This window comes from Chelonia mydas, chromosome 9 (assembly GCF_015237465.2).
Source record: "Chelonia mydas isolate rCheMyd1 chromosome 9, rCheMyd1.pri.v2, whole genome shotgun sequence".
Classification (NCBI taxonomy): Eukaryota; Metazoa; Chordata; order Testudines; family Cheloniidae; genus Chelonia; species Chelonia mydas.
The window spans coordinates 25640981-25661902 of NC_057855.1; the positions used below are offsets into that span (position 1 = coordinate 25640981).

The following is a 20922-nucleotide window of genomic DNA, read 5'->3' on the forward strand; positions in this document are numbered from 1 at the left end:
GAAATCTTCTTATTTCAGAGTCAAAGACTGTGGAAAGATCAAATGGATCAGTAATAACTTTCTAAGAAACTAACTGGTGGCTCTTCTGCTCACTCCCTAATGCCTGGCTGCCACTGGCAGAAAGCAGCTCCATTTACTGGGCTGAATGAAGCGAATTTGTTAATAGTTACCAAGAGGAGGCAGGGCTTTACTGGAGGTTGGAACACTCATATGGTGCCAAGTTTCCAAACCCAGATATGAAAATATCTCTGTCTGTAGCCTAGTGTGGGCCGCCCTACCCACAACCCCCCCGTGCATATGTAAACATCACATTTGCATATGCTAATGACCTCTGCATATGCAACAGTACTCTGAATAGGAGAGAATTTTTCAATGACAAACTGAATATCCTGAGCAAGGCAGGGCTGAAACTGCTACAGGAGGAGCAGGTGGCCAGGATATGGAGCAGGTGTCAGTGTGTACAGTGAGATTAATAGCAAAAAGGCACAATGTAAAAACCCAGTTTCACAGGGGATGGGTGGGATAGTTGCCCCCATTCCTGGAGGTAGATGCCCATTATGACTTTCAGCTGCATCCACAGTCCTGCAATGCACCTGCAGCACAAAAATAGCAGCTGTGGAGCCAGATAATAAATGAAGTCAATGCAGTCAGGGCCCAGTCAGTGGCAGGAAGCCAGAGGACAAAGAAAAATGGAGAGAACTACACAGCCGAACCAAAAAGGAGATGACAAAATATATGGCAGCCCCAGAAACTGCAGGTATCAGACCTGATAGGGCAATCCTACAGGGCAACTGGGGAACCAAGCACCACAGAAATGGCCACCCAAAACCTAATTCAGCACCAATATAATGCACAAGTAGATCTCCACATCTGTGTAATCTGTTGAAATGGGGGCTTATACCTCACCCCTGCATGGTGCAAAGCATAAAATGAAGAGTCACTCTTCAACAGTCAGTGATTCCCCACCACCCTATCCTGAATGTTGCTGTAGCACTAACCTCAACAGTTCCATGACATCACCTTCGCTGTTTGATGCTGATTTGCCTGTAGAGAAGCCTACACAATGTATTCACAGGTCCTTTTAGCTGCCTCAGAGGGGAACTTGGCTACAGTAAAGTCCTCCACTGAAGGCCCCTTGTAACAGAGTCCTTGGTGGGTCACATGGCCTAGGGGTTAACATCCTTAGTGCCACCTCCCTGTGGGTAAGTCTTGCAGTCCAGTCCCTCTTTTAATCAGAGGTGCAGTGAGATGAGTAGGGACAGTTGGTATGGGAGCCACTCCACTAGGCTCTGTCCCAGGATCCTAAGAGGGTCAACAGTTTTTGGCTCCCAGAAGGTACCTTCCCTGGGTCACTTCCTAAAGCCTGCTTTTCTCCCCCTGACTTCAGTCCACTACAAGTAAAAAAGAAAAAGAAAAGGAAACCAAGCCACTAGGCCCAACTGGCCCCAGCATAGTCTTATTACCTCAAGGAGGCTTCCCGGATGTCCTAGTCAGGAACCTTCAGGGTATGTCTGTCCTCCCTCTGGAGCCTTTCCTCTTCTGAGCTGAGTTACTCCCTTTTCAAACCTTTCTTCTGTTGGAGCATGCTTTTTAGGTCTGGAGGGGCGGAGATACCTGGGCCCAGTACTGTCCTTTAACCCCTTCGGGCTCCTCTTATGTTAGAGTTTTAAAGACTAAAACTTTTCCTTATAGCTGGTCAAAAATGTTTCAATAAGGTAAAAAAAATCTGTAACATTTAATCATGTGAAAAATTCTGAGATTGACATTTTGTCCTGATTTAGGACAAATCTAAATTTTAAAAATCTCTCAATTTTCCATGCAACGGAAATTCCATATTTTGAGCAGTTCTACTTTTCTCTCCATTTCTCAGCTTTTGGTCTCAGAGTCTTGTGAGGGCATAATTTCACTAGTTCTCCAGGCAGCATATATTTTTTCAGGGTAGAGAAGAGTTGAAGAATTTCTTCTGTAAAAAACAAGCAGAAAAAGTGGAGCTCAGGTGCACAAAAGCTTTATAGATTTTTATATATCATAAACGTGCAGAAAATGGCAAAAGCCTATTTTTGTCTCCCATTGTGGATCATCTAATTTTTATTGTGTGTAACAAAACATACAAAAAGATATATTTACACTCATTCTGTAAAGTTATATATTTTTAAATACTGTCCCCTCATTAGTGCTCTGTATAAAGAGTATATTTCTGTACTCAGCTAATGGAAATTCAATATACTTCTCAGTAGGAACACTAATTTTATTTCAGTTCAAAAAGGTGACCAATATTGAAGTACATATTCAGAGTTGGAGTATGGCATAAGTGGAGCATTACACAACTAAAGGTAAGATAATTCTTTCACAGACATATCTGAGTGGCTGCCAGGGTACATCAGGGAGACATCCCACCATTCAGCTGATGAAGAGAGAATTAGGGGAAAGTGCAGACTCTGCTTAGTAATCAAATGCACTTCTGGCACACGGGATTTTTGTATATTTGCAACTTAAATAACAATAAGAGTTTTAATGAGAAATAATATTTCAGCAGCTGATACCTGTGACCATTGAATATTACATTGCACATAAACTTTTATGACTACTTTGCAAATATACTTACCAAATGAGACGTGAGTGTCAGGAAATGCTGTCAATTGTACAACAGGGCTCATTGCACTACCCTCTCTGATCAGCTCTTCACCTAATGGTGACTGCATTTGGCTTCACGACACTCTAGCAACTTGGAATGTTTCTTGAACATGATTTAGCCATACTTCGAAAGCAGCATCTCCTGCTTCTTAAGGCATAGTGCAAATCCTGTTTGTGCTTGTCTTTTGTGTCTATTTTCTCTTCCATTTGTCCTCAAACATGAGAGGAGTATTCCTTGCACTTGGTAGCCAGCCATCTTTTCCATGTTACCCTCTATTGTTAATATTTTGATGGCCATTTCTGCTGGTTAGTTAGTCCTCCTTGAAGCAACAGTGCAGCCAGCCTATCAGCAGTCCCAAATTCCTGAATCCTAGAATCCCCCTGTGATGTTGCACTCCATATTCTTTTTGGAAATATGCTTATCATATGGATACGGCATAACTGAGATATACTTAATGCAAGACGGCTCATGTGAGATATCATTGGAAAGGTTAAGATTTACTGAATGTGATTATTCAATTTGTATGCATGTATCCTTTCTGTATCTAAAGTTAGGAATATTGAGCATTATCTGTCTTCTGGCATCTGTGCCTTGTTGTGATGGGACAGTTTGCGTGCTCTAATGATCCTCAGAGTCTATGTTGGCGGGGGCTTTTTGCTCCTGGTAGGTTCAACCATGCCGTATTGGTCTGTGGGGGAGGGGCCAGACAAAAACAGACACCCTGGTCCTCCAGTTTGGGGGTTAGCTACAATGCTAGCAACCCTGTCCCATTAAAAACAAAATATGTTATAGAAACAGCAATAGAGAAATTGGCCATTACTGTGTGTGACAGCCTTCAGAAGTCAATGACCTGTGTGACTGCCAGTGGCGAAAGCTGAAAGGAAACCACTGGCATGAACACTGAAGTGCTCAACATCAAGAGAAAAAACAAACTTGGTTTTTGGAACGTACGGACAATGTACGAAACAGGGAAGCTAGCTCAGGTCACAGCAGAGATGAGATGCTACAGCTTACACATCCTGGGTGTCAGCGAGAGCAGATGGACGGGATCAGGAAGATTAACAGCAGCCTCGTGAGAAACTCTACTGTATTCTGGACAGGATGATGGATAACACCATGAGGGTGTTGCCATCCTTTACAAGAAGGGAGTGGAGCATTCCCTGCTTGAATGGAAGTCAATCAGCAGCAGACTTATGACAGTCATACTGAAAGGGAAATAAAATATCACCACCCTAATTCAGTGCTATGTTCCGACAAATGATGGTGACGAAGAAGTAAAGGACAAATTCTACCTTACACTACAGGCAGAGTTAGAGAGAGTACCATGCCATAACCTAACTATTGTCATGGGAAACCTGAATGCCAAAGTCGATAAGGACAAAACAAACAATGACAGAGCAATGGGAAGACATGGGCATGGCACCATGAATGAAAACAGAGAGAGTCTTGTTGATTTCTGTAATATAAATGACCTAGTCATTGGCGGAATCATATTTCAACATCATGAAATCCACACGCTGACATGGTGTTTTCCAAATGGCAGAGATAAGAACCAGATTGACCATATGATGATCAATGGCAAATGGCGATGCTCACTGACAGATGTGAAAGTGAGAAGAGGTGCAGATGTTGGCAGCGACCACCACCTTGTGATAGCCTCCATCAAGCTAAAACTGAGAAGTGTGGGTCCACCAAACAAGTGATATAGATGTTATGACATTGACAAGCTAAAGTCCCCTGAAATACAGAAAGCCTTCATTCTGCAGTTAAAGAACAGGTTTCAGGCACTTGCAGACCTTGATGAAAAGGAGGGGAATGCAGATGAGATCAACAAGAAGTGGGACAATGAAACAGCAATTTGTAAACAGAGTAGTGAAGTCTGTCTAGGCTACAGGCAGAAGAGAAGGAGGGAATGGATTACACCCAGCACATGGAATGCCATAGAAATCAGATGAGCCCTGAAGAAAAACGTTTTAGACACAAAATCCCAGACGCTAACAGACAAATATCATGAGAAGTATAGCAAGGCATACCAGGAGGTCAAATGCCTTGTGAGAGGGGACAAATGACATTATATTGATAATCTGGCAACACAAGCAAAGGATGCAGCTGCTCGTGGTGAACAAGGAATCATCTACAAAATGCCATGGCTTATCATTGGTAAACGTCAGACACCAACAATCACTCATCAAGGACAAACAAGTCCATCTACTAACAACAGAAAAAGAACAAGAAATGTGCTGGACAGAGCATTTCAAAGAATTGCTGAACAGGGAGCCACCTACAGAGGAAGCAGACATGACACAACCCTGACGTACTCCTGTTTTGACTTCAAGAGGCAGAAGAAAGTCTTGATATCAACACAGACACCCCAACTAAGGAAGAGACCATTCAAACCATCAAACCCTTTAAAAATGGGAAAGCTCTTGGCAAGGATAACTTGAATGCAGAATTGTTCAAGGTAAATCCTGAGTTAGCAGCATCTACCCTGGCCCCTCTGTTTACATCAGTCTCGGAAAGGGAAAAACCATTGGGGTTATAGTGAAGATACCAAAGAAAGGAACTCTCAGTGATTGTAATAACTGATGTGGTATCTACTTTTATCTGTGCCAAGCAAAGTATTGTGTAAGATCATAGTCCAGCATATATCAGAGGCAGTTGATAGCATTCTCAGAAAAGAGCAAGCCAGTTTTTGGAAAGGGCGTGGATGCACAGACCAGATCTTCACTCTATGAAACATAATAGAACAATGCTTAGAATGGCAACAGCAGCTCTACATAAACTTCATAGACTTTGAGAAGGCTTTTGATAGCATTCACAGGACCAGACTATGGCACATTCTGTGGGCATATGGAATCCTCTCCATATAATCAATATCATCAAAAGCTTTTATTTCAACTTTACATGCAGTGTTGATTACAGTGAGCTCAATTTTGAAGTCAAAACAGGAGTATGTCGGGGTGTGTCATGTCTGCAGTCCTCTTCAGGATTGCCTGGATAATGCAGCATACAACAGAAGACATGCCAAGAGGCATTAAATGGACACCCTTCTCATCCCTTGAAGACCTGGACTTCGCAGATGATCTCACTCTCCTATCACATACCCAACACCATATACAAGAAAAAACAACTCAACACAAAGCATTCAGCCAGCAAATTGGACTGAAAATCAATCACAATAAGACAGCTATCATGACCTTTATATTGCCTCACCATCACCAGTACGGATAGAGGATTATGTTCTCACCAGTGTAGAAACATTCACATATTTGGGTAGCATCATCAGTCAGGATGGTGGAACAAGCCAGGACATCTGGAACAAAAGCAGTAAAGCCAGAAACACCTTCAGGAGCTTAAATACCGTCTGGAAACCATCAAAATACAACACCAAAACCAGACTCAAGATTTATCAGAGCTGCGTACTTTCAACATTACTTTATAGTGCAGAATGCTTGAGAATGAGAAAATATGACATGTCCAAACTGTCTTCATTCCATACAACCTGCCTCAGAAAAATCCTCTGTATCTTTTGGCCCAGAACAATCTCAAACCAAGATCTATTGACACAGTGCAGCCAAGAGGATATGAGCACCATGGTTGCCTGGAGATGGAATGGCCATGTGCTTCGGATGGAAACTGATTCCATCACCAAAAGTAGCAATAAGATGGACACATGAAGGCAAGTGAAAATGAGGCTGCATGAAAACAACATGGAAAAGAGCTGTGGAAGCCAAGCTGAAAAACCTGGGGCACACCTGGGAAACCATTGAAAGATTTCCCAGAAACAGACATGAGTGGAGGTGCTTTGTTGCTGCCCTAAACACCAGAGGCGTAAACATGATGATGATGATCTGTATTTCAAATGTGCTACTTTGAGTGACACCCACAACTAGCCCTTCAGATACAACAATGAAAAGCCAGATAGGGCTGACGGCCCAACAACAACGACAATGGACTGTGAAAGAGCTTAGTCTTCCTGTGGATGCTCCAGACAGGCTGTGAGTAATGGTGCTACAACCTGAAGAGACATGAGTGTGAGTTACCTGGTACTGGACCCTCACCCCTTGGAATGCTAGTGTTTTTCCTCTGGAAGACAAAGGGTTCCCGCTGTACACAAAAGCTATATAAGGCAAAGGAGTGACATCATCATGGTTCTCCTCTGCCTCCCCACCCAAAGAGACACTGGGAAACACCTGAAAAGAAGAACTGAACTGCAGGGAGAAGAGTTGAGTGCAGGCTGGAAGGCTGTCTCATCTGTGAGTAATAATACCTGAAGTTTCAAGCTGCAGGCCAATGCAGCTGGCTTTCAAGAATCTCTGTAATCTGCCTGAAACAACTTTTAGGGTGAGAAATTACTATTTGTAGCTAATCTCTTTAGTGAACCAAGCTTAGTTTGAGTATTTTGTTTTATTTGCTTAGTAATCTGCTTTTTTGGATAGAAAGTTATATCCCTGCTATAAAATGTTATTGGCTGCTTTAAAAAAAAAGCTAGAATTAATGGAAATTTTAAAACTTTTGTCAGTTTTTCGAATAGTTTGTTAATACCCATTTATATTTCTATAGAACCCTGTTGATTTAATCCCTATTAAATTTAATTTGGCTACAGGCAAATAGTTTTTTGAAATAACTTCCAGTTTGGGCATGGCTACAGTTCAAATCACAGCTGTTGGATCTTTCAGTCCTGTTCATGTTGGAAAGTATACAGAGTTAGGATGCTAATACTGGGGAAGGTCACAATGCTTCACACTTATTGTGTGATTTAATCTGGATGAAGTTGGAAGATAATTCACTACAAGGGTTTGTTTGGTGGCCTTTGTATACCATTCATGCTTTATGACCTTAAAAAAATAATACATTGATGAGAGTTAGTACCAAAATTAGCTCAAACAAATGTTATTGAAATGAAGTAAAAATATTATATTGAAGGAGGCTAGCATAGCCACTTAAAATCATGCCACAGCAGCAAATGGGGAACTGCACAGCTATATATTGTCAGTTTGTGATTGTAGGTGCAACACCCCCCAGAGATGAAATACTAACAACCCAAATACATGCCTTCAGCACCCCCACTATAAAATTGTTCAAGCACCATGTTTATGGTGCTTAAAATTGTTATTTAAAAACATCATATACGGACAGTATTAAAACACAAATTCAAATAAATCTAGGATTAATAAAAATGAGGAAAACAGTTCAATATAGGAGTCAATTAAAATTGAAACCACTTCTGATTAAACGAAACCCAGACTGTGTCTTGAAACTACAGACCTCATTATTCTCATTGTGCCCAATTTTAGTAAGTGAGGTCAGCCAGAGTTAGAAGTGCTTTTTTGCTATTAATGTTATGACCCAATCCTGCTTCCACTGAGATCAGTTGTGAAACTCCCACTTACTTCAATGGACTTCATATTCATCACTCATATATCCCTCCCTGAGGGACTTCACTCATTTTAGTCCCAAAATTAACTAACCTTCCACCCAAATTTGGGTGTTCCCTCCCTTGTATTGCTCAAAATAAAGAATTCTCAAACGGCCATGAGCCACATTGTAAATATTATTTAACAAAACAATAAGGTTTCAAGTGCATTCAGCTGATCTTGATATATCCAGGCCTCCATGAGAAAACTCTGTGTTTCATGTAGATATTTTTCAGTTGTTTCAGCTATACGGATCATTTGAAATATGCATTTATAAAGCTGTTATCTCTGAGCATAACATGCTATGAAATATAATGAAGCTCTTCAAGTGGCATTGTGGGAGGATCATGAGATTATAATTAGGGATGTGCTCAATCTGTATTGGCTGCTACCCACTTCTTGTTGTAGGTAGTGGAAAAATACATGCTCTTCAGTGGTAATTCTTTACCCTAACTACTTACAAAGATTTAGGTCACACACACCCAAGCTGAATCTATGTGAGAGTGGCAGGGCGAATTTCAAAATGATAAGCTGTAGAAGCAGTCTTTTTACCCGATGTTTCCAATTTAGTTTAAGTTTCCAAAAACATAATTTTTTGTATCATAGTTACCAAATGACTTATCTGAAACACATATTGAATGACTGGATCTGCTGCTTCTGTGTAGTTAGTTTCCTACAACTAGGGTTGCCAGATTCCTAGTCGCACAAAAACCGAACACCCCTGTTCCACCCCCTACCCCACCCATTCCCTGAGGCCCCACCCCTTCCCCCTTCTCTGAGGCCCTGCCCTCCTGCTCACTCCATCCCCCCTCCCTCAGACTCTCACTCTCCCCGACCTTTACTCACTTTCACCAGGCTGGGGCAGAGGATTGAGATGAGGGCTCCAGCTGGGTATGTGGTGGGGCTGGCGATGAAGGGTTTGGGGTGCAGGAGGGGGCTCAGGACTGGTGCAGGAGGTTGGGGTGCAGGAGGAGGTGCAGGCTCCAGCTGGGGGGGTGGGCTCTGGGTTTGGGGTGCAAGAGGGGGCTCTGGGCTGAGGCAAGGGGTTGGAGTGCAGGAGGAAGGGCTGGGGCAGGAGGTTGGGGTGCAGGAAGAGTGCAGGGAGGGGGCTCAAGGCTGGGGCAGGGGGATTGGAGTTCTGGAGCGGGTTCAGGGTGTGGGCTCTGGGAGGGAGTTAGGGTGTAGGAGGGGTTCTGACCTGAGTTGCATGTTCAGGGTGCAACTCCAGACAGCGCTTACCTCAGGCGGCTCCTGGAAGCAGCTGGCACGTCTGGCTCCTAGGCAAAGGGGCAGCCAGGGGGCTCTGCATGCTGCCTGCGGCTGCAGGCACCACCCCTGCAGCTCCCATTGGCCGCGGTTCCCAGCGCTCAGGGTGGGGGCAGCACATGGAGCCTCTCTGGCCGCCCTTCCGCCTAGGGGCCGGATATGCCGGCCGCTTACGGGAGCCACAGGGAAGCGGCCTTAGCCTCACTGTGCCACCGACCTGACTTTTTGAGGCCTGGTCAGTGGTGCTGACTGGAGCCACCAGGGTCACTTTTCAACTGGACATTCCAGTTGAAAACTGGATGCCTGGCAACCCTACCTACAACAGCAAGCAATTCAGTGCATGGAGCTAACCTGAATGGGAGCAGACCTCATTAGAGGCGGCAAACAGGACTTAGACAAAACAGAGGAAATATAGAACCCCACCAGCTACCTTATTTGTGTTCAAGAATGATTATTTCTATTATTTATCTAATGTCCCTTGAGCAAACAAGGAGGTAAGGTCCCAGCTCTGAGGTGCTTAGAATCTAAGGGCTAGATTCTGTCTGCTTCTTACACTAGTGTGAAGTTTGGATACAGGGGCATGAGGAACCTTGCCAGGCAGAATTCAAGACCTGGGGTTAAGGGTTCTTTATCCTACCCTCTGGGGGTAGTCAGTGCCTCAAGTGGGGATGAACAGAAGGCAGTGCCACAACCCATAGCCAGCATACAAAGGGGTATAATTATAGCCTGTGCCTAAATGGCACCAGCTACATTTTACAGACCGTAAGCAAACAAGGAGTAGCATTTTCTGTGCAACAAAAGCAAGTGCTTGGGCAAATGGTGATGTCTAGCATGTGTCTTGATCTTGTCAAGAAAGTGACTAGAGTACCTGGATTTTCAATCCATATGTATTTCTTTTTTCAGAATATGTTATTTTTGCCATTTTCCTGCCAAAATGATGATTAAATGTGTGTGTTCTTTATGTACCATAAAGCTGCCCTTTTGTTTAGCATGATGTCGCATATGCTTTCTATGAATAATCATAATGCAGTGCCCCATTTGCTTTTCCTAATGAAAGAACCATGTATGATAGGTACCACTTTTATGAAACATGATGCTCAATAAGTTAGGGCTAGTCTACACTGGCAACGTTAAAGCGTTCTCCCAGTGCTCTTAAAAAAACCACCTCCACAAGGGACATGGCTCCCAGCGCTGGTGCATTGTCTACACTGGCGCTTTACAGTGTTGAAACTTCCTGTGCACAGGAGGGGTGTTTTTTCACACCCCTGAGCAGGAAAGTTGCAGCCCTGTAAAGTGCCAGTGTAGACAACACTGATACATTTCCTGTATGCACTGGAATCATCCATGACAACATTGAAATCTCACTTGCACAACAAATGTGGTCAGTTAAAAACAATTTCTTTTATGACAATAAAAAACAGGCATTGAGGTAATTAATAGAGGACAGTCCAATTTTTATATTTTTATGGAAAAATACATACTTCTCAATTACTTATTTAAAAAGTTTACTTTGCTTAATTAGAACACCCCAATAAGATTCATTCAAAACAACGCATGTAATTTTTGTCAATTGAAATAATTATAAATTTGATCTTTTCAAAGGGGTTCCATTTTCAACTTAAAGATGATTACACATGTGTAACTTACAATAACTGGCCTTCATTTTCATAGACTACTGATTTAAAGCACAAGTATCCCATCAAAAGTGTCAGCACTAGAAATTATAGAAGTATCTTTGTTTATATAGATTTTGAGTTTCTTTATAATAAACATTGAAATCTATGCTTTTTTAGTGTAGCTATCAGTACATTTACACATGAAACTAACATTGTGTGGAAAATGGCCTCCACATCTCTCTGTGTTTTTTCTCCCTGGCATTATTGGTGATTCAGATTAAAAGCCAATTAAAAGGCAAATAGAGATTGATGATGTATGGCTGATGGATTGAGCAGGAACGTGCCATGTACAGCATTTACAATTTAGAGCATAGATCTCATGGTTTGGAAATTGGTGAGAATTTTGTCCTCTCTCATATTTATCCGGTCTTCTAAAAATGCACGGTTGTATCCCTCTAACTGGATGTGTTGCAAGAATGACCATGTTGAAACAAATGGTCATCCCAGCACACAAGCAGTCAGGCTGCGTGCTAAGGAGGTCTGCAAGGGATGGAATTCTCCTTGCTATGCCACAGAAGGGTAGTGGACCTGGTCCATGGATGAGACAGTAGAATCAGGGCAAATCACCACTTCCAAGGAGGAATGATTTATGGATATGCATACCCATGGATTCACTGGCTCTCCACCTGCCTGGGGGGGGGGGGGAGCTGAGAGCAGCCACCGACCCATATCCCACCACCCAGGGCAGGTGGAGGGGCACAGGCTCCCAAGAAAGGCTTTGGCTTCTAGGTTGGCAAGGGAGCAGAGCCTTGTGGCGCCCCCCCCCCCCCCCGACTTTTAAGGAAAATCCGTTGCCCCTGGGCTATATTCTATTCAGTGGTTAATAAAAATATAAGAAGCAGTTCATTACTAGATTTGTTGGGATTCTGTAGCAAAACAAGACTTTAGCAATCTAGTTTATCAAAGAGAATATTAAGAGATGATTGGGTATGTGCCTGGGGAAAAGATTTCTGATAGTACAGGGCTATTTAATCTAGCATAAGGCATGCGAACATCCAATAGCTGGAAGCTGAATCTAGACAAATTCAAATGGAAATTTTTAACAGTACAGCTAATCAACCATTACAGTCACGTACCAAGGGATGTGGTGGGTTCTCCATCTCTTGAAGTTTTAAAATCAAATTGGAGGTCTTTCTAAAATATATGTTCACTCCTAGGTTAAACAGAAGTTACTGAGTGATGTTCTCTGGCCTATACAGAAAGTCGGATAGGGTTATCATAATGGTCCTTTTGGCCTTAAAAATCTATGAAAAATAGTTTCTAAATCTTTTTAGTTAAGCTGGTGCATAAACTCCTCCGTGGACACTCTTAAGGAGGTTTACACACTTAGGTTATTCTATTTTGGTACTTTTGGGGGGTTTATATTCACATATACATATACAGATACACACACACACAGAATACATATATAAACAATTAAAAAGTCTATTAAAAACGGAATCTGTTATACACTGCTCACCCTCTCCATACCCACTTTCTCGTACAGTTCTGACAGCTAGTTTGTGTGTCAAATCTTAGCTTTTGGGATCTAATAGTCAGCAATAGTCTAAAATAGTCTTTAAATAAAGGAAATGCCCATTGTGCCTTTTCATAATGTGCTTTAACAGTGAGACACACTGAAGTCAGGAAAGTGAAACTACAGATGTTTGGGGAAATAAAACAAAATGTTAATATATATATCCACAGACACACATGATACAGTGCATCCCTGATATACCAAACTCCACTTAGCCAAAGGTTGGTTATGTCCCCTAGGGTTGCACTGACTGAAAATCCTCTCCTGGGGTAAATCTTTCCCTGTTCTGCTGAGCTGGCTCATCATGAAGCTAAATGCATAGCTCAGAATCCAACCAAGGTAGCAACTTAGCTAACTACAGATATATTTAGTTGCCTAACTTTAAACATATACATTTGAACTAATTGACTTACAAAGGCCATGCATAAAGTGGCAAAACAGAATATAACTGACTCTTGTCCTTCAATTTAACAGCAAGACCATCCTTACCCTTTCAGGGTTCTAAATTAACTGTAACAACTCTGGAAAGGGAGCTTTGCATTACTGTGGAAAAGCGCTCTGCTTATTGGGCAACTGCAATCATAAGAGAAAACAAGATGTATAAGTTTCAGAGATGTATAAGGAACAGGATGGAGAGTAATACAGAAAATATTCTCATGCTATTGTATAAATCAGTTCTCCTCTGGAATATTGCGTGCAGTACTGGTGACATCTTAAAATAGGGGTATTGAAGAGTTAGAGGGGGCTCTGAGATGGATACAGGTATGGAATAAGGACATGGAAAAGCTCTCATAAAAAGATGGAAGAGACTGGGATTGTTTACATTAGAAAAAAAGATGAATAAGAGGGGACATTATCAAAGTATATAAAATAATGGTCTAGAGAAGGTAGATTGGGAGCTTCTGTTCCCCCGTCTCATAACAAGAGAGCATTCAATGAAATCGAAAGGCTGCAAATTCAAAACTGATAAATGGAAATATTTCCTCATGCAATGCATAATTAGACTGTGGAATTTATTGCCACTGGACATTACTGAGACCAAGAATTTAGCAAATTTAAAATGTATATGGATAAACAAGAATACCCAGAGTTATAATTGTTAATATTAACAAGCAATTTGGATGGGATATTAAACATCATGCTTCAGGGTTTAAGGCTACTATTAGAGTTCAGGATGCGATCTTCATAGGGATAGATGATTTCACATCTGCCTACAGTGGCATTTCTCACACCTTCTTCTGAAGCATCTGGTGCTGGCAACTGTCACAGACAGAACACTGGACTAGACGGACCAGAGATCTGATGTAGTATAGCAGTTTCCATGTACCCTTGAATATCCTCTGAGCTATCCAGTCCCCTTCATTCATTATTGTGTAGTCACTGCCCACCCTTGTAATTAAAGAACTGTGTTATTCATGCAGAAATGGAGAACATGTCATTTCATACAAAACTGTATCAACCACTGGCAATAACACAGGCAAAATTCCTCCCTTCCCTACAAAGACACACACTCCAACTCTTGCTGAAAAAAATCATTAAGAAATTCATAGTCATCACATTTTATGAATTCATGCAGAGAAAATCTCTTTAGTTTCTAATCATTATAAAACCCTATATCCTTTGTACTTTTTACACTCTGCAAAGCTATTCAGAGCACATGTACTGTTAAAGGGCTGAGCTGGATAAAACAGTCATTAATGCTTAGCTACCTGTATCTAAACATCTTGTTAAAAGGACTGCAAGATTTCAGATTATATTAGATGTTACCCTTAGCACAGCATGTGCACGGCTTGTTAAGTCAAGTTAATTAAATCAGGCCCTATAATTCTTAACATTTAATGTACAGCTTACTTTTAGAAATTCTCTCTAAAATTACATTTTACTTGCTTTCAGAGCTTTGCTCTGTGCCACATTTAAGTGCATTTATGCAGAAATTTTCCATATCCCTTTTGTCTGAGGTTTTTATACCTCCTCACTACAAAAGACACTTGTGTTGCAGAAGGTTATTTTACTCCTTAATGCAAAGGGGACATAGAAATTAACAATGCCAATATACAGTACCTGGCACGATTAATTTACTTTTTCTGTATTGTACTGCATGTACTGTAGCATTGACAAGTTCTGTACACCTACGCACATATCTATTTAATACACTGACTGTTAAAGATTTTTCTAGGAACTTTTTTCTTCCTCTTAAGTCTCAGGAGCCAGCTCATCATTACCAGTTCACATGCAAGTTATTCTGATGGGTATAATATGCATGCATGAGATGTACATGTGCACACACCATAGTGTCTTGGGTCCTTAAAATCCCATCTGTTCTGCAGAAGATTTCCATTCCTCCTATTTGAATTCTTTTGAAGTTGTTGGGGAAAAAGACCCATCTTTCCTTTGGGAGAGTGTTGACCTTCAGGACACTCTGCAAGACCTATTTATTCGGTCCTCCCCCCGGGCGGATGGTTTAGGGGGGCACAGATATTTGAGATGGGGAAGAGATTAAGGTAATGTAATTGACATGGTGTCCATTTGGCTGAATGTTAATACAGTGTTCCTCAAAATGTGGGTCATGCTGGCAGGAGTGTGGGTGCCGCACATAAATGACTAGCCCGAGATCTGTGGCCAGGCCTCTCAGTTATTCTCCAGGTCTCAGCTTTCCTCTTCTGTTTTTTTTTTTTTTTTTTTAAAGTAATTCTCAAGCTGTTATGATTGAGGGAAAAACCCTTCAAAATGTGACTCAAGTATAACTGATGTAGCAACATCTGCTTGAGTCTGCAGAAAGCCTAGAGTGGTAGCTTTGAGATGGGAAATGCCCCATTCATTCCAAGTAATGATAGCTCTGGCTATGTCTACCCAGCAACTAGTCAACCACGGCTGGCTTGTGCTAGCCGATTCGTGTAGACATACCCTTTATGCCAGTGATGGTAGTGTAAATGTCAGCACTGTTTACAATGACACTGTTAACTTTTGAACTACTTAAAGCACATAAGACAGGAGAGGGGAGGATCATAGTGTGAAGATCTGTACCGTCAGCACAGAGTGACCACTCCTTTTGGGTAGATCTCTAACACCATACCAAGAGGTTGAAGTAAGTGTGGGATTATTTTGATTTTCCTTTGGAGGTGTGGGGGGGGGGGACTTTAAAAAAAATCTTAGAAAACGCTGCATGTACATGTTTTTATATTGCACATGCAGCTGGAAAGGATGGTAGGCACATTTATTTATATATGCACAGAAGGAGGAAAAGTAGCATGGGCTATATTATGTATCTCCCTGCCTCACAAGTGCATTATTTCTCAACTCAAGTGGGGCGGGGGGGGGCATTTTTCAAGGATTTCCTGATGTCACTAGATCTAATCAACTGTCTCAGAGGGAGTGGGAGTAGAACGGGGGAGGAAGTATGATGCAGAGCCATCCGGGGAGAGAACTATGCTGCTGCTGCAGAGCGAGAGGAAGATGGGAAAGGAGCCAGGGAATAAATAACTCCTGCTGATGCTTTTATAAAAGTCAGGGTGAGCCTGTGTCAACACACCTCCCTCTCTTAGCTCAAGACTCTACCTCCCCCCAGGTGGATTTCTGGGCAACCAGATGCTGTTTCCCATGCGTTAGTCATTGAAAGGGAAGCAGAGGTCAAAAGGCTCCCCCTTGAGAGTCAGAGGATGAAGGTCCAATTCTAATCTCACTCACACCTGTGAAAAAAATCAGGAGTCACTCTGAAGTTACAAAAAGAAAAGGAGTACTTGTGGCACCTTAGAGACTAAAGTAGTTTGAGATCAGACTCAAGCCTTCAGCCTGTGTCTGCCCATTCCCTGATGCTGCCTTGATGGATTCTGCCTCTCAGGAATGTCAGAGCAGCACTCTCAGCCTGTGCCACATGGCAACATGACTCAGCCATTCTAGACAACAAATACAATCTAAAATTAAACTCCATTACATAATTAAGCCAAAATGGGGTTTCAGTATACACCACTGTTCACACTTAAAGTGTTTTTGTAGCTTCTGGTGGTGGCCTCCCTTTAAAGGCATTTCCCTTGTTGCAGTATCCTCTGTCAAAAGCGTTTTGAGGAGAAGGTGGGCTTTTCTTGTTGTGCCCCCCAATAAAACCAACATGGGTCCCTGCCAGTGGCTTGTATTATCTACAGTGATTGGCTACAGACCTGTATTGTCTGAACAAGGGATTTTTTTCCCCTCTCACATCAGATGCTCTCAGTGAGACTGTGTCTTTGCAATCAGACACACATTTGCGTGTGTATTTCACTTCCTCAGGCCACTGCCAAAGGAAAAAAAAATACAGTAAACTTCTAGGTCAAACAGTGAAAACAAACAACAAATAAAAATCACAATGGAAAGCTGAAGGCTACAGCCGCAACCACAAACATGCTACCAGGCTCTGCAGATTTGGTCACAACTGACTCGGCACTGGAGGGAGTTATGTTTTGGCTCCTAGAGCTGTTGCTGTGACTACCTCTGCTGCTATCACTGCCATGTCTGGGTCACTGGGGCAACACCCAGAAAAACAATACAGCTCACATTGTGTGTGGTTAGTTGCTAAAGAAAGAAGAAAGTTTTAGTGAAGTTTGGTTTTTTTCTTGCTTTAGCAACCACTGCTAACTCTGTGCTAGAAAGATGTATGGTGAAGAGCCTTTAAACTCCACACCAGAACCAATTAAGTGTCTGGTATAGGAGAGTATTGGGTGGGTAGTGCCCTTTCCTTGTGTTAAAGTTTAATAAAAGTTGTAGTCTGCTGCTTATTTCCATGCATGTGTCTGTCCTTGTTCTGCCGCTGTGTCCACATCAAATGCCTGACTAACTCCAGCCAAAACAATCTCCCAGAGGCCCATCCAGTTTGTAGAGAACCTAATAGTGACTCAAGCTATGAAGACACTAGCTCTTTTGTCAGTATAACTTATGTCACTCCAGGCTGTGGAAAAAAAATACACGGCTGAGCGACATACATTACACCGCCAGAAGCTCCGGTGTGGACAGTGCTATGTTGGTGGAAGATGCTACCACTGCTTGTCGGGCTGGTTTAATTATGTCAATGGGAGAGCTCTCTCCTGTCAGCATAGATCAACTACATGGGAGATCTTTCAGCGGCGCAGCTGCCTTGGAACAGGTGTGTGCTGCTGTAAGGTTTCTAGTGTAGACATTGCCTCAGTGAAGCTAATGAGCAAGTTGGAGGTAATTCAATAGAATAGTCACCTTTGTGCAATAAGTGGGCTCACCACTAGCCTTCCCTGACACGCACTTAAAAAAAAAAAAAAGGCGGGGGAGGGGGAGAAGGGGAAGAGTATCAGTCTCCATTCCTCAAATCTCCAGTCAGGAAATGCAAAATCAAATGCCTTTGCACTAAATGTACCCAGTGCATGTGTGTGCACATGCATGCTTGTGTACATCTGTGCACCTTTGGTGAACATTATGAAATTCAAACCACACAATAATTACTTGCGTCGCAGTGCTTTTGAAAAAGGAACTTCACCTTGAAAGTTCAACTACAATATTCAGTGCAGTCCAGTCCAGGCCCATCTTCAATCATGACAACCTACATACATTATTTTGAATTAATTCTGTTACATAATTCTCAGTGTTTTTGTATTGATCTTTTCTTCTCCTGAATGGCATATACTCACCCTCCTCTCCTCTCCAACTTTCCAATTTGAGGACCCAAACACTCTCTTAAAATAAACAGATTTCCCTTAGGTTCACGTCAAATCCATGTGACTTGTATAAGTTTTCAGCAGCCAGAAGAAACTCATTTCATCGTCACATCTTTCAACAAACTTGAACAAAGCTTTGAAACTCAAAGCCATGTGCATTTCATGTGGTTTCAGATTCTGTAATGAAAATGTTGTACTTCTCATCTTTGATATCTTTCAACTTCCTTCTGAGAAGGTGAATTTTCCTCAGATAATTCTTAAAATATGTTTCTCGGCAGGGTCGGATTTACTGTGAAACATACCATGCCCTGACATGGGGCCCCAGGGCCGGGCACTCGGCCAGCCCCCTCCATGGCAGGGAGACTGCAGGGGCAGAAGTTGTGGGGAGCAGGAAAGCAGGGAGGGAGGCTCGCCTGCAGCCTCAGGGGAGCAGGCGGGAGGTATAGATGGCGGCGAGTGCCGTGAATGCGGGCCTAAGGATGCAGGAGGAGCACAGGGCGGCTGTGCATCCGGCCGGAGACAAACGGCGCTTTGAAGGGGAAACTGTCACTTCTCTCTGGCGGCCAGCTGCATGGCTGTCCCTGCTCCTCCTGAGTCCTCTGGCCCCAGTTCACGCCGCTCTCCGCTGCCTGGTGAGCAGCAGCTGGGGGCAGCCCATGGCGGGTGGCGGCGGCTGGGGGATGAGGCTGGCCGCCGGAACTGACACAGAGCCTGTGGGCAGGAGGGGGCTGGCCGCAGGAGCCGGCCGGGGGAGGTGAGCAGAGATGAGCACATGGAGGCACCAGGTCGCTCACGTGGCCACCAACGGAACCATGCTCCCCCCTCACCTTCAGGTGGGTGTTCAGCCCATGCGGGTCTCTGCCTGCTTCTCTGGGCCAGCCAGAGTGGGGTCACTCGGGCACCCGAAGCTGTCCTCAGTGGCCATGGAGATCTTGGTATATCCTCTCCTGTCTCCTTCTCCCGCTCCATGGCGGCACTGCTCACGCACTAGGCCCCCCAACCCTGCCCCTTCTGCCTGAGGCCCCGCCCCTTCTAGGGCCCAGAGCCGCCCTCCCCACCCTTGCCCAGGGGCCTAGCAGTTCTGTCAGCAGCCCTGCCCTCACCCCTAGTTCCTTTGCCTATGGCCCTGCCTGCTGCCCTGCAACCATAGGCGCTGACTCCGTGGGTACTCCGGGGCCGGAGCACCCACGGGGAAAAATTGGTGGGTACTCTGCACCCACCGGCAGCCAAGCTCCCCGCTCTGCCCCAGCTCACCTCCGCTCTGCCTCCTCCTCCCCTAAGCATGCTGCATCCCCGCTTCTCCTCCCAGTGCTTGCCGGCGCGAAACAGCAGTTTTGTGGCATAAGCTCAGAGAGAGGGGGGAGGAGGCGGGGAAGAGGAGGGGCTCGGGTGGGAATTTGGGGAAGGAGTCCAATAGGGGCAGGGAGGGGTCAGAGTTGGGGAGGGGACTTTGGGAAAGGGGTTGGAATGGGGGTGGGGCAGGGGTGGAGTCAGAGTGTGGCCAGGGGGTGGGGGTCAAGCACTCACTGGCGCCAGAAGAAGTTGGCGCCTATACCTGCAACCCACGCCCAGGTCTGGACCTGCACCAGGGAGGGACGGGGCTGGCTTTCAGCACCCCACTATTAAAAATGTTCCAGTGCCACTGGTGTTAAATCTAATTGGGTTGTCCATGGCGCACCCAGGCCCACCTGTGGCTATGCCCCTGCTCTTTCAGACATTTTCAATCTGCCTAAAATCAAGGTCAGTTTTTTAGCAATAATGAACTGACACTATGAGTCTGGCAGTCAAAAACACACAAAAAATGAAGGCAAGGCAAAGACAATGAAGCTAAGCAAAAAGATAGTTTGTCGTATTTTAAAAAGCTTGAAGTATTAAATAGTGGACATTCATCAAAAAGTATTGGGGAAGAAACATCTGAATTATCTGATCACTTGCTGAGTTGTGGGGATACCACGACGACTGCAAAAATTGAATAAGTGGACTCTGAAGTGTCAATGGAACTACAAAATACTGGTAATTTTGTCAAAGTAAGGGAAGAAACCTACCCTGAAGACATTGCATTATGGCCAAAATCTGTTTCAGTGGATATGATAGAATTTTTCTTAGTAAATAAACTGAAAAGCGTAGGTAATACAGAATATTTGAGAAAAAGAGTATGAGATTGGAGGACAAACGCAATTTAGAGGTCTTCATGAGTCCCATTTTCTGAGGATAAAGAAAAATGGGATGACAGAAATGAGAAATTGGTTGATTTTTTTCCAGAAACCACCAAGGCAGTCTCCTGTTATGTTTGCAAATTATTCCCTGACCACAGTAAAGGAAAACAAACATTTGTTGATGGACACTTTAACTGGAGAAACATTGCAAGACATATTGCTGATTGTGAAACTTCCAAAGCTCATATTAATGCTATGTGTAAGTTCGTTCACAGATGTAAAGTACATGGAAGAATTGATTCTGTGTTATTATCGGCTCAGTTTGAAAAGGAGTGTTCTGATTGGAGGAAAGTGCTGAGACGTGTTGCCACAGTCAAACTGCTGTCTTCTTTGGGACTACCTCTAAGAGGACATGATGAGTCATCATTGTCAAATCGAAAAGGTAATTTTTTAACCTGCCTTGAATATCTTAGTGAATTTGACAATTTTCTCTATGAACATTTGAAAAATTATCAGTATTGTGGCTCAGGCAAAACCGACTTTTTCACTCACCAAACCTACAATGAATGCATCACTATAATGGCAGATTTCAGAGTAGCAGC

At 43.3% G+C, this 20922-nt stretch overlaps 1 long non-coding RNA gene across 1 annotated transcript in view; it reads right to left on the reverse strand.

The window, feature by feature from the left end:
- Nucleotides 1-20922, reverse strand: part of LOC122461762 — a 181301-nt gene that overhangs the window by 88831 nt on the left and 71548 nt on the right. The window contains exon 5 of the long non-coding RNA XR_006283925.1: nucleotides 999-1963. This is a non-coding gene — a long non-coding RNA (uncharacterized LOC122461762). The remainder of the gene's footprint in view (nucleotides 1-998; nucleotides 1964-20922) is intronic.